The sequence below is a fragment of the Hyla sarda genome, chromosome 2 (genome assembly GCF_029499605.1).
Source record: "Hyla sarda isolate aHylSar1 chromosome 2, aHylSar1.hap1, whole genome shotgun sequence".
NCBI lineage: Eukaryota > Metazoa > Chordata > Amphibia > Anura > Hylidae > Hyla > Hyla sarda.
In genome coordinates this window covers 121,764,394-121,778,723 of record NC_079190.1, presented here as the reverse complement: position 1 = coordinate 121,778,723, position 14,330 = coordinate 121,764,394, and the positions used below count along the sequence as shown (strand labels likewise).

Below are 14,330 nucleotides of genomic sequence, written 5' to 3'. Positions count from 1 at the left end.
TGGACATGAAATAGGAGGGATTTCACCATTTATTATAACCCAATCGCATATTGACATCACAATATTTACCTCCATAATCGCAATCACGTTTTATCCAAACCGTGCAGCCCTACTCTAGATAGTTCTTGACATGGGCAGAGAGGACAGAAGAGCAAAAAAAGATCCTGTGTACAGATAAGAGAAACTTCCATAAGGTCAACCATCACTGCAGCACTATCAATTTGGGCTGTATGAAGAGTGGCCCTAAAGATGCCTCTCGTGGAAAGTCCACTTGGAGTTTCCAAAAGAGCCCCTTAAAAAAAACAAAAACAAAAAACAGCTTTTCTTTACTCAGAAATGTTGCCCTGGGCAAGTGATTGACTCATGACATGTTGAATAACGTTCGGTTTTGTTGCCTTATAAAACAGCTCAGTGGTTTAGTCATTTCTGTAGATGCTATTTATTAACATTAACCGGTGTAAAACTACTGACAGTCATTTCTGTCAATTTTCTACAATTTTAACTGTATTAGTTATTGACAAAAAACAAACTGAAATCAATGCACAGTATAAATGTTAGATTTTCAGTGCAGTAACAGATTTGTAATGTTACAGAGTTATATCTGTAAGGCTGGCTTTAAACCACGTTAAGTTTCTAGGTCAATGGCATGTTACCTCCTAAAATAAATAAAGGACTCACAAAATAAAAGTATATGTTTGGGAAATGGACTGAACGTAGTCATAAGTAGAGTAGGTTTGGTCCTTTTAAAGTAAAGTTAAGTTTTATATTAATTTGTAGAATCTGTGGAAACCTGGGTGGCAATCCCATGGGCACTGGTCAAGTTGCCATTTGAAGCCGCTACTGGTTGTTACTCAGTAACAGTGTAGGAAACCAAGATGATGTACTGCAATAGGAATGCTACATTATTACATTAATAAAAGGGCTGCAAGTCAAAGCACAATGCACTTATGTCCTTTCAATGAAATGAAACAAATGTCCCCGCAAATTGCTTCTGCTTTCTTTTATGTTTCCAATTGTAAACTGTTGGGTTTGTTATATATTTCATGTATATGCTATACTGGGAAATGCTCGTTATTGGCCACTTCTAGTGGGAACAGGAAGAAATTGAAAACATACTTCTTGGCCTGCAGTTGTATTAAAAACGCCTGATTCTGGCAGAGATGGCGGAGGCTGCAGAGCAGTGATGGGTAAGTCTACTCAAGCAGAAGATTGCACACCCAGAGTAAAAACTTTTCATCCAGTGACCCTGGAGTGTTAGGGAAATATTTCATAGGAACTACGGTAAATTCCTATTTTAAGAAATATCTCCCATTATAAATAGACAGATCAGGTAGTTAAAGATCCGGCTGCTGCACAGCGATTTTCTCATTCACCAAGAGGCCGAAATTACACCGATAACCTCCCAGATGCAGCAGATATATGTCTACCAAGTTTCCAATGTATGGAGTTGAGACAGCAAATGAAATTCTGAATTATTGTTTCATGGGTAAGAAAGACAGAGACATCCTTCTACTAAACTACAAATACACATGTCAGCCTCTGAACAGAAGGACGAGGCCAGCACACAGTTTTGCTAGGGAAATAGAGCCGGCCTCTTCTTATGCATTTTTTTTATTTAACACTTGCACCCTGTCCTGATACAATTCTCATCCGGCTCACTGTCCATTGCACCAGACATGACACCGTGCCTGGCCTTCTCTTTCTACATCTGTATTTAAAGAGAACTGCAGCAGCAAAGCTAGAAGAGTCTGGGTAAGAAAGCGTCTGCCAATGGAATAAATATTAAAAAAAGAGCAACCAAGTAGAAAGTAAGCTGCTTATGAACACTCAACAAATCCACTACAGATGGATTTACAGTACATATTTCTTACTAGGAAGTAACATCCATATGTGCCATTGTAAAATACAGTATTAAAGGGAAAGGGAGCTGACGGGTTAATTGTTCTGTATACATTTAACATCAGAGAGGGGTCATTTCAGTGGAGATCAATATAACACATTAATTTTACAAATTCTAAACGTAAAACTAGACTACATGATGTTGGCTTCCTTGAAACGGCATAATATTCTCAAGTTATTTTTACTTCCATTTTCCTGTGTGAGGTGCTCACATGTACTTCCCCCAAATTTAAATCCAAAGATAAATTCCCCCTTAGACATTCTGCATGTAATTGGGATATTGTACAATCAACTACTGCCAATACATATACACAAGACGTGCATAGGTCTCTCAACTGTGATATCTAATATTTACAATTTCAGATAAAATTATAATAATTATATATATATACACACACACATATACACATATACATACACACACATATACACATATACATACACACACACATACACATATACATACATACACACACATATACATATACATATACACACACACACACACACACACACACACACACACACACACACATATACACATACACACATACACACATACACACACACACACATACACCCCGCGTTTCCCCTAGCTGGTGGGCTGCAATATAAGCCTTACCCTGAAAATAAGACCTAGGCAATGCCTGGGCTGCAAATATTAAAAAACAAACTATAATTACCTTCGTCCTACGTTCCCCCATTGCTAAGGAACCGGCCTCATGGTCCCTCCGCTGTTCTTGCTGCTTCCTGGGGATGGAAACGTCACAGAGCCTTCAGCCCATCAACGGCCACAGATGTCCCGCCTCGGCCGATGATAGGCGGAGCGCATTGTCATGTAAGGAGCCGGCCGGCTTCTTACATGACAGTGGGCTCAGCCCATCATCGGCAGAGGCGGGACATCGCTGTGGCCGGTGATAGGCTGAAGGCTCTGTGACGTTCCCATCCCCAGGAAGCAGCAAGAACAGCGGAGGTGCCATGAGGCCGGTTCCTTAGCAACGGGGGAACGGAGGACGAAGGCAAGTTAAAGTTTGTTTTTTAATATTTGCAGCCCAAGCACAGGAATACAGAGTACAGCGCAGCGGCTGATAATTATTTGGCGGGGGGGAGGGGGGAAGAGAAGCAGCGCTCGCGGGTGACATACGGTACGATTAGTCCCCCGATGTGGGGTGCAGCGCTGGGCTGATAAACTGGCAGGGGGGGGGGGGGGGGGCAATATATGTTGTTCAATGTACATACCATAAATAAATAAGCCCTACCCTGAAAATAAGCCCTAGTATGTTTTTTGTGACTAAAATTAATATAAGACCCGGTTTGAGTTTTTTTTTTTTATATTATATTATAATATATAAAAACTCAGTTTTCTTTGTGTCCCCCCCCCCCCCCCCCCCACAGATATTTTTCCACAGTATTTACTACATTTTCTCTGCGTTTTGCACTTTTCTCTATGTTTTTTTACACACGCTCTTAGCTGTGGGGTTTTCCCTCGGCTCAAATCCACCACATTTTTCTGTGGAAACCTTAGTGAATATGTTGGAATTTTTCGAAAAGGTCAGGGACACGTCCCCTTTTCATAGTAAATCAGGGCCAATATGTATGCAAGTATGTATGTTCCAGCAAAACCTCCAAATGGCTGAAGATAAAACTTGGTACACCTGTTACTTAAAGGTCAACTACAAACATATAGATAAATTAACCCCATTTGCCAGGGTCGGGGGTTTTGTTTAAAGTACCATACAACGGCGGCTAACAATAGGGGATAACCATAGCCGGGACAATAGCCAGGACCCGTGGCTAGTACCAGACATCACCAGTCGCGGTATTAACCCCTTAGATGGGGCGATCAAAGTTGATCGACGCATCTAAAATGTAAAAAAATAAAATAAAATAAAAAATACATCCAGTGAAACCGCAGCGTACCGATCAGCCAAGGACACACAAGAGGGGTCCCTACCTTCCTCCTCTGTGTCTGATAGGCAACTGATTGCTCAAAGCCTGAGTTCCAGGCTTGAGCAATCGACCACCGAAAACACTGATCCATGCAATGCTGTTGCATGTTATAGTCCCCTATGAGGGGTATAACATTACAAAAAAAAATAAAAAAATTAAAAAAAATTAAATGTTAATAAAGATGATTAATCCCTTCCCTAATAAAAGTTAGAATCACCCCCCCCCCTTTTCCCCCATTTAAAAAAAAATGTGCAAAAAAATAAATATAAACATACCGTATATACTCGAGTATAGGCCGAGTTTTTCAGCACGATTTTTCGTGCTGAAAACACCCCCCTCGGCTTATACTCGAGTGAACTCCCCCACCCGCAGTGGTCTTCAACCTGCGGACCTCCAGAGGTTTCAAAACTACAACTCCCAGCAAGCCCGGGCAGCCATCGGCTGTCCGGGCTTGCTGGGAGTTGTAGTTTTGAAACCTCCGGAGGTCCGCAGGTTGAAGACCACTGCGGCCTTCAACATCATCCAGCCCCCCTCTCACCCCCTTTAGTTCTGAGTACTCACCTCCGCTCGGCGCTGGTCCGGTCCTGCAGGGCTGTCCGGAGAGGAGGTGGGATACTGGTTCCGGGCTGCTATCTTCACCGGGGAGGCCTCTTCTAAGCGCTTCGGGCCCGGCCTCAGAATAGTCACGTTGCCGTGACAACGACGCAGAGGTGCGTTCATTGCCAACGTAATTCTGCGTCATTGTCAAGGCAACGGCTCTATTCCGGGCCGGAAGCGCGGAGAAGAGGCGCCCCCGGTGAAGATAGCAGCCCGGACCACCTCCCCACCGGACCACCTCCTCTCCGGACAGCCCTGCAGGACCGGACCAGCGCCGAGCGGAGGTGAGTACTCAGAACTAAAGGGGGTGAGAGGGGGGCTGGATGATGTTGAAGGCCGCAGTGGTCTTCAACCTGCGGACCTCCGGAGGTTTCAAAACTACAACTCCCAGCAAGCCCGGACAGCCGATGGCTGCCCGGGCTTGCTGGGAGTTGTAGTTTTGAAACCTCTGGAGGTCCGCAGGTTGAAGACCACTGAGGGCGAATGATGAGAAGAGGATGATGAAGGGGGGGGTGTGGGGATGATGAAGGGGGGGGGGTGTGGGATGATAAGGGGATGATGAAGGGGGGATGTGTGGGATGATAAGGGGATGATGAAGGGGGGATGTGCGGGATGATAAGGGGATGATGAAGGGGGGATGTGTGGGATGATAAGGGGATGATGAAGGGGGGGATGTGTGGGATGATAAGGGGATGATGAAGGGGGGGATGTGTGGGATGATAAGGGGATGATGAAGGGGGGATGTGTGGGATGATGACAAGGGGATGATGATGAGGATGTTAATGACGGGTCTGGATGATGACAGGGGGGGGATGAGGTATTTCCCACCCTAGGCTTATACTCGAGTCAATAACTTTTCCTGGGATTTTGGGTTGAAATTAGGGGTCTCGGCTTATACTCGGGTCGGCTTATACTCGAGTATATACGGTATGTGGTATCGCTGCATGTGTAAATGTCCAAATTATAAAAATACAGTAGATCGTTAATTAAACCATACGGTCAATGGCATACACGTAAAAAAAATTCCAAAGTCCAAAATAGCGTATTTTTGTTCACTTTTTATACCATAAAATAATTTTCATTAAAAAGTGATCAAAAAAGTCTGATCAAAACAAAAATGGTAACGATAAAAACTTCAGATCATGGTGCAAAAAAATGAGCATGTGGGGGTCTGAGGCACGATGCTCCGGCCCCTTTATCACCGGTCATTACGTACAGAGCGAGTGTGCTCTGTGCAGTAATGATAGCAGGGTGTCGCAGCGGAGATCCCGGGAGTCCCCAGCAGCGGGACCCCGGTGATCTGACATCTTATCCCCTATCCAAAGGATAAGATGTCTAGGGGCAAAGGAACCCTTTAAGGGTTTAAATTAATCCTAACCTACCCTCTTTTGTAAAGGATGGGGTATTCAAGTCCCATGCAAGTATCTCTTCTCCGTTCTTCATCTCCTGGCGAGTGCTTCAGTTTGCAAGCCCCACCCCTCCCACATGTCCCATCCCATCTTGCAAAGCCACACCGACCATTTAAGCCACACCCCTTTTATGTTCTACCATTTTTGTGCATTGGCCCAGCTTGCAAGTCACACCCATTCCCACAAAGCCACACCCCCTTCTATTTTCAATCTACAATCTCTTCATCACAACTCAGCCCCACCTGAGGATGGGATATGAGGATGAGATAGGAGGACGGGATATGAGGATAAGATCTTCCTCCTATTTTGCTTTTCCTCTCCAACAACGATTAGGCAGGAAAAACAGGAAACACCGGACACGAAGCTAATAGTATATATTTACTGCTAAAAATACATTACAGGATGAAGAGGAAAACAATTGACCCTGACAAGTGTTGCAGAAATCTGAACTGAGAACAAGACTAGAGCTAATGGTAGATTCCCTGCCCTGCAATGCCTATTCTAATGTGCCCAACCCCATCGCCATAAAAATGGAAGCAATTTTCATCATCACAATCAATCTTCCATAGCTTTTATGTAATAACTATTAGAATAAGTCCACCAATGGGCGCACGGTTTTGCCTGCAGAATCCCCCAGCTATATGCCGCTGACTGCTTGTGTGGCTTCACGTGTAATATTAAAGGGGTACTCTGGTGGAAACCAAACGTTTTCAAATCAACTGGTACCAGAAAGTTAAACAGATTTGGGAATTACATTTAAAAAAATCTTAATCCTTCCAGTACTTATCAGCTGCTTTATGCTACAGAAGAAGTTGAGTAGTTCTTTTCTGTCTGATCACAGTGCTCTCTGCTGACACCTCTGTCTGTGTCAGGAACTGTCCAGAGCAGAAGCAAATCCCCATAGAAAACTTCTCCTAAATGTTTTTTTTTTCTGAAACAGCCACAATTCCATCATTTTTTAGAAATCTATTTGAACATACCCTTACAGTAGATCAGTGTCTCACAATCAGTGCGCATACAGATGTTGTAAAACTACGATTCCCAGAATGGCCAAATAGCTAAAGGCATGCTGGGGGTTGTAGTTTTGTAACAGCTGGAGGCACCCTGGTTTGGAAACACTGCAGTAGATAGTACTAGTGCTGACTAGGGCATCCCTGAGCACATATCACTGATCACATCACTGATCACATATGAGTCACACATATCAATGCTCTTCTATGAAAACAAGTCTTTATTTTTGTAGCCTAAAATACAGATGATAAAAAAAAAAACATTACCATACTCTGATTATTTATAAAAAACTGGAACCCAAGAAATGTTTTGTTCTTCTCTTTTAAAAAAAGGAGAGAAGTCTTAAACAACACAATTTCTATTTGTGAGTTATTTATCAAACCAACGGTGGCTGCTTGATATATAAGCTGTCGCAGTCCAGTGTCTCCAAGATAAATATGTTTAAACTTTCGGGAAGTCAGCAATGAATCACCCCGTGAGCTATCCGCCACTGGAGCCTGAAAAGTGAGGTTCATACTTGGAGTGTGGGGTCATTTGCACTATCGTTGTGGAGACAGTGACAAAAAAAAGTGTAACTACCAAGACATATGTGCGTGAACAATCAATTTAATGTAAGAAAAAGTACTACATCTGAATCCATGTCTAAATCTATTTCTTGATACTGGTCAACTATAATGCCCAAACATGCAATAAACATGCTCCAACCCATTTTAAGGGCTGTTTGCTGCAAAATACAAAGCTAAACGGACCGAGAACGGGACAAAGGAACAAAGGCAATGTGAACTTAGCCTGTTTGTCACCATTGATGACAATGCAGTCCATGCGGAATTCTGCCAAAAGAATGGGTCCGCGGAAGGTCCATTCAATTCAACGTTAAAGGGGTACTCCGCCCCTAGACATCTTATCCCCTATCCAAAAGGTCCCGGCACTGGGGACCCACAATCTCCCTGCTGCACCCGGCGTTCTTTATTTCACGGTCACGCCCCCTCCCGTAGACTTGCATTGAGGGGGCGTGGCTGTGACGTCACAAGCCTCCGCCCCGCATTGCCGGTCATCCGGCCCAGAGCGAAGCTCGCTCAGTGCACCGGATGTCTGGGGTGCCGCAGCCAAGATAGCAGGGGTCCCCAGCGGTGGGATCCTCACGATGAGACATCCTATCCCCTATCCTTTGGATAGGAGATAAGAGGTCTATAAAAATAAGCAAATTAGCACCCATCTAAAATGAAGAAGGTTGCCTCTCTAGTGCTATCTTTTGGAGGTAGCTACATCTACATCTACATCCAACCCGAACCTTTTAAAACATGACTAAACCCAAATCTCCTCCAAAAAGAAGAAAACCATTTTGTAGACAGCTGTTTTGCTCACTTGGGCTTCTTATCACTTTTCAAATTTAAAAGAAGCCAGCACCATCAATACTTATCTTCTCAGCTCAACCATTTTAGATTTACAGCATGTGGTTTCAAAGTATTGCAGGGCAATGAAATAGATGGGAACCTGCCACCATGAAATTGTACAATCTGCAGGTATCATGTTATAGGGTAGGAAGAGCTGAGCAGATTGATATACAGATTGTGGGAAAAGGTTCAGAATGACTAATAATTTATTTACTGAATGCTCTTCACATTCTGGGATTAAAGGAGTAATCCAGCATAGGGTGACTTTAATCATTAAGTGTCATGCAGTAATGGACAGGCTTACCAAGGATCTGTGCTTGTGTTGGTGGTAAATGGGTGTGTCCTGTGTACCCCATAACGATGCTGGTTTTTGGGAGCTGTCTACTTCCTGTTTCTGTGGCTTCCCTCAGACTACAATCCCCAGGATCCTTTGTTTCAAATTGGGAGGGGATTTATTTCACTCTCACAAGTCGGTTGCCCACACACTACAGTCCAGCCATGCTCCCTATGATCACATGACTTGTCTGACATCACCTGACTCACAAGCATCTGCATGATGACCAGTGTGCATTTAACAGGTAGCTGCCAGTTGGTCCACCATTCCTTGTTTCTCTAAGAACACCTCAACAGCAAGCTAGAGTAGTGATCTCTAAACTGTGGCCCTCCAGATGCCAATGGAGAGCCACAGTTTGGCGACCACTGATGTACAGTGATCAGATATTGTTGTAATGACATACAAAATACATAAAAATTGTACAAGTGGAGCAGTGTGAAATAATTCAAGAAGGTAGGAGGGGGAATGCTGGGTAAGTATCAAAGTATATTTGGTTGGATGTCATAACTATTATGTCTATATCATGTAGTGTTCCACAAGTACACCGTGATCCCTCAACATACGATGGTAATTCGTTCCAAAAGAACCATCGTAACTTGAATCCATCGTATGTTGAGGGATCCGTGCAATAGTAATATAGAATGTTATACTCGCATGCCCTGCCACTCCGCACAGTCACCGCTGCCCTGGATAGTCACTCCCCATTGCCGTCATCACGTCCCTGGGGTGTCCCCACCGCTCCGGACCATCACCGCTGCCCTGGATCGTCGCTCTCCATCGCAGTCATCATGTCGCTGCGCACGCCGCTCCTATTGGATGACGACGAAGGAGAGCGACGGCTATGCAGCAGAGCCTGAAGAGGATAGACCAGAGTGGCAGGGACAGGTGAGTGAAACTCATCGGACCACACGGGGCACATTAAACAGCTATCCGGTGGCAGCTGAAGCAGTCTGCGCTGTCGGATAGCAGTTTATGCGATGGCCCCGACATACAAAAGCATCGTATGTTGATGCTGCCTTCAACATGTGATGGCCTCTGAGAGACCATCGTATGTTGATATTATTGTATGTCGGGGCCATCGTAGGTCGGGGGGGGGGGGGTCACTGTATACACGTTTTAGTGATCACAGACAAGTTATAACAAGCGGAGGCATTTGTGAGGAACCGATCTGTATACACTTGAAATTGTCATTTCCTTTTGCTTTCACTAAATTATACTTAACCTTTCATCCAGCACGACAGAGAAGTACCTGCTGCTGAACTGAACACAGCTTGGTCATTTGCTGAACACTATTAATGTCAAGTTCAGGTAATAGCATGTGTTGTAATTCACTATGCAATAAGCCATGCTTTTGGCTGCTGTCAAAAAGATTGCCGCAATGAAGAAACAGCACTATTATATGTGATTGGTTCTGTATATAGAATGGACGAAGAGGGGGAGGGGAAAGAGGAGAGCATGGGTACAAGCATCAGGCAAGAATAGAAATGCTTCTTATAAAAGCAATGAGGACTACAATAAGACGCCAATACCTCTCCAGCTATGAATTATAGGGCCATGTTCAGACGGCGTAAAATGTACGGAAACAAAGAGCAGACATTCCACACATCTGTATGATTGGCATTAGTCATTCTGAACCTTTTCCCATAATCTGTATATCCACACATTTTACGATCAGGCGGGCGCTAGAACCACTCGGAAATGTGGCGTCTCAGACAGCAATGCATTTCCGAGCGAAAACCGCAAAAAAAATAAACAAACAAGTCTATTTTCTTTCTGCGGATGTCGGAATCAGGATTTCTGTGGCAGAAATATCTGCTGTGGAAATTCTGCCACGTGAACAATGCAGCAGAATTCCATTAAAAACAATGGGACTCTGCTTCGGCAGAATATCCATGCAGAATATTCTGACGGAATTCCGGAAAGATTTAGAGATCAGATATGAAAATGGTTTAAGAAACATTTATAAAAAGAAGTCTGTGCAAACTACATGTTTAAAAAAATATTCTGGCTTTTTTTTCCCCCCGTTAAAGTCATTAGGTCAGAAAAAAATGCCTGGGCTAGAACACACTAAGTGCAACATTCTTCAAAACCACAGCCATCACATATTCAGCATGTAATAGGAAATGCATGTATTGTCATTCGCTGTTATTATGCATCTGTCTAATTGGTGAAACCTGCCAGAGGCGAAATCTCAATGAAAAGCCCCCTTGTGAATGTTGACTTAATGATTTATAGCTCATCTTTGTTCAGACTGGAGTCATGACAGCTTCGGTGGATCCATTTTTCAAACTAATCTGGACGCGTCTTTAAGGATCCTGTTGACTTATGACAGAAAGCTAAAGATGCTGCCTCAACAGGACCAAAGTGTGTTAATGCCGGCTACATTTGCTAGGTTTAGTACAAAACGGTGGTAAATAAAAGATCACAAAATTTGCGCATGTTAGATTACTAAATTAAATCAGTGTTTTCCAACCAGTGTGCCTTTAGCTGTTGCAAAACTACAACTCCCAGCGTGCCCGGACAGCCTTTGCTGGGAGTAATAGTTTTACAACTGCTGGAGGCACACTGGTTGGGAAACTTTGAACTAAGGCATATACCGGATTGAACTAATGACTTGCAAAAAACATTGCTGGGGGTGGTAAACATTGTTGCAGCATTAAAAGGGGTACTCTGCTGGAAAACTTATTTAAATCAGGTGGTGCCAGAAAGTTAAACAGATTTCCAGTACTTACTAGCTGCTGTATGCTATGCAGGAAGTTCTTCTCTTTTCCTGCCTTACCACAGTGCTCTCTGCTGACAACTCTTTCCATTTTAGGAACTATCAAGATTAGATGCAAATCCCCATTAGCAAACTATGTCACGTCTAATTGTCATCCCCTGATGAACTGCATTGTAAAACTCTGGTGAAACACGTTGAGACTGGTTGTTTTATTTAAAGTTTTTTTTAAATGTATTTGTTTTAATGCTTCCCGGTCTATGGAAACACCAATACTAGGGGGGGGGGGGGGGAAGCATTCATTACACACATTTAGGCTACGTTCTCACGGTGGAATTTTTGCAATTCTGCACAAATTCTGTCCAGCAAAGCTTGCTCAACAGAATTGGGGAAATCCAGCCTAATTTCAGGCCTTAATGTGATTCCACCACGGAAATCCACAAAATATAAGACTGGTCTGAATGTGACTGAAGAATCCCATTGAAATCAATGAGCAGTAAATTTCTGGTCGAATTCCGAACAGAAATTCTAGTCGTGTGAACATAGCCTAACTCTTTGCGGCCAACTTGGTGTAACTTTTATGTGTATAAGCTGACCTGTACATTAGGCCTTGTTTTTGTGAACTTTATAGTAAAACCCGTTTATAAATAAGCAGTGAATAAATGTAATCAAAGGAATGAAATACTGGGATATATTTAGCACATGTAAATTTCTCTTTACAGATAAACCCTGAGTGGCAGCGATACTGTGTATATACGGAAAACCCTCATCCTGAGCCAGTGAAGCGCTCTGCTGAATCATGCAATTCCTCCAATAAGAGCTGCCACTCTAACCTCAATATATACAGCCAATAAGAGACAAGCTGGAGATGAACAGCAGCTGCACATCACTCACAGGTTCACCCTGGATCTGCAACCGTTCTAAAATAGGATTTTGAAAGGACTATTAAAAAAAATAATAATTTCTTTTATAATAATAACAATAATAAAATAAATAAAAAAAAACACACATGGTAAAGAATGATCACATGAAGACACACTGTAAAGCAGGGTTTCCCAACCAGGGTGCCTTCGGCTGTCCTAGCAAGCTGAGAGTTGTAGTTTTGCAACAGCTGGAGGCACCCTGGTTGGGAAACAATGCTGTAGAGCCTCTACCAAAATATTCATAGCAGGAGAGGTTATATCATAACAATTGCTTCATCTTAAGGTTATATCCCAACAACCAGATCTGAAATGTGGTCTTTTTCTGAAATCGCTGCAAAAAAAAAAAAAAATGGTGCTATTATGCATATTGCAGATAAATCACTGCTTTTACCATGCATAAACACAGTAAAATATGGCAATTTTTGGGCTGCGGAAAAATCATGGTCAAGATGCGGTAAAATGTGGTAAAATGCAACCTACAAACCAAGCCTAAAGAGAAAAATAGATGCAAATTTGATGTCATTCCTATACAGTTAAAAAGGGGTACTGTCACGATCACACCCTATCGGTCCAGCCAAGACGCTAGAGAGAGTGTGATGGTGCAAGGGTTAAAGCCGTCAGACCTCTGGGTATCCACTACTATTCCCAGCAAGTCACCAAATTAACCCTTAGATAAACGTGTTTCCACCAGAGCTGCCTTCAGAAAGGTGAGCTCATATATTTAGAGATCAAAGACCAGAGCTGATTAATTAAACATTTAATCTGATAAAAGGTATCACAGTGCTAAATATATAAAAATACAGGAACAAATGACATACAGGTATAACAATATATAAAAGAGTTTAGCAAGACAAGTTCAGAAAACAAAAATGAAGTTCTTACAGCATGATGGTATCAGTCCATGAGAGTGAGAGTCAAGCTGTTCTTAGGATGGTTTGTCAGCTTGTGGCACAGCCTTGAACAACCAACTTTTAGTCTAGCATTGTTTAAATATCATATCTGCTTTCTTGGGAGGGAGACTCGATTCCCCCCTCCCCTCTGATCCCACCAGGGGGGTCTTCTCTCTTCCTGACCCCTTATCTGTTTGGTTATATGATGGGACCAGCGTGCATGACTTCAAAGGAGAAACCAAACAGCCAGACCCCCAATAAAATGCAATACACAAACCCAGAGTCTGAATGACCTCCACCCCCAGGTCTTGGATAACACCTCACACACAGTTATAATTTATAATACACATATAGGATTTTAATAACAGGTACTCCCGTGGAAAACTTTTTTTTTTTTTTTTTTTTTAATCAACTGGTGGCAGAAAGTTACACAGATTTGTAATTGAAAAACAAAAGGAAAAAATAAAAATAAATAAATAAAGTTTTCCACAGGAGTACCCCTTTAAAGAGGTAATACGGAACGCTGCCTAGTGGAGTACCCCTTAAATGCAAGATTTTTGTAAAACTCTTTAAATTAAAGTCTGCATCCCTTTTGTTGGAAATTTACAGTGGCGATATACAAAGGCTAAATGAAAATTATATCGTTGTCCAAATAGTTCTAGACCTGGCTGTATAAAGACATTATTACCTTCCCCATGGTCTTTTTAAGTAACTAGCTGAGCACCCGGCGTTGCCCGTTTTTTCCTTCCTAATCCTTGTTGGGGAGGAAAATAAATAAAGGAGGAAGCTTTTGACTTCATATCCCATCCTCATATATTGTTGTCATATCCCAACCTCCGACCTTCCAGCCGTACGGAAGTTCTGTGGGAACATACATTTCCCATTGCTTTGCATGGGACTTTAAACAAAAACCCCGACCTTCACAAATGGGGGTAGTTAAGGGATAAATTAACTATCCTATATTTTAAGTGGACATATAAGTAACATGTGACCAAGTATTATCGGAATATCTCCAGCCGTTTGGAAGTTATGCAGTAACATATATTTCCCATAGACTTGTATGGGACTTTAAACATAAACCCCGCCCCTGGCAAATGGGGGTGAGTAAGGGTTAAATTACCTATCCTATGTTTGTTGTTGATATATATGTAACATGTGTGCCAAGTTTCATGTTAATATCTTCAGCGTTTGGACGTGATGCTGGAAC

General features: G+C 42.7%; 2 long non-coding RNA genes across 2 annotated transcripts in view; one reads left to right on the top strand and one right to left on the bottom strand.

The window, feature by feature from the left end:
• Positions 1–14,330, bottom strand: part of LOC130355371 (uncharacterized) — a 330,001-nt gene that overhangs the window by 254,427 nt on the left and 61,244 nt on the right. The window lies entirely within an intron of this gene.
• Positions 8,830–12,247, top strand: LOC130355372 (uncharacterized). Its single transcript, XR_008888490.1, has 3 exons — positions 8,830–9,066; positions 9,828–9,902; positions 12,033–12,247. It is a non-coding gene; the product is annotated as an uncharacterized LOC130355372 (long non-coding RNA).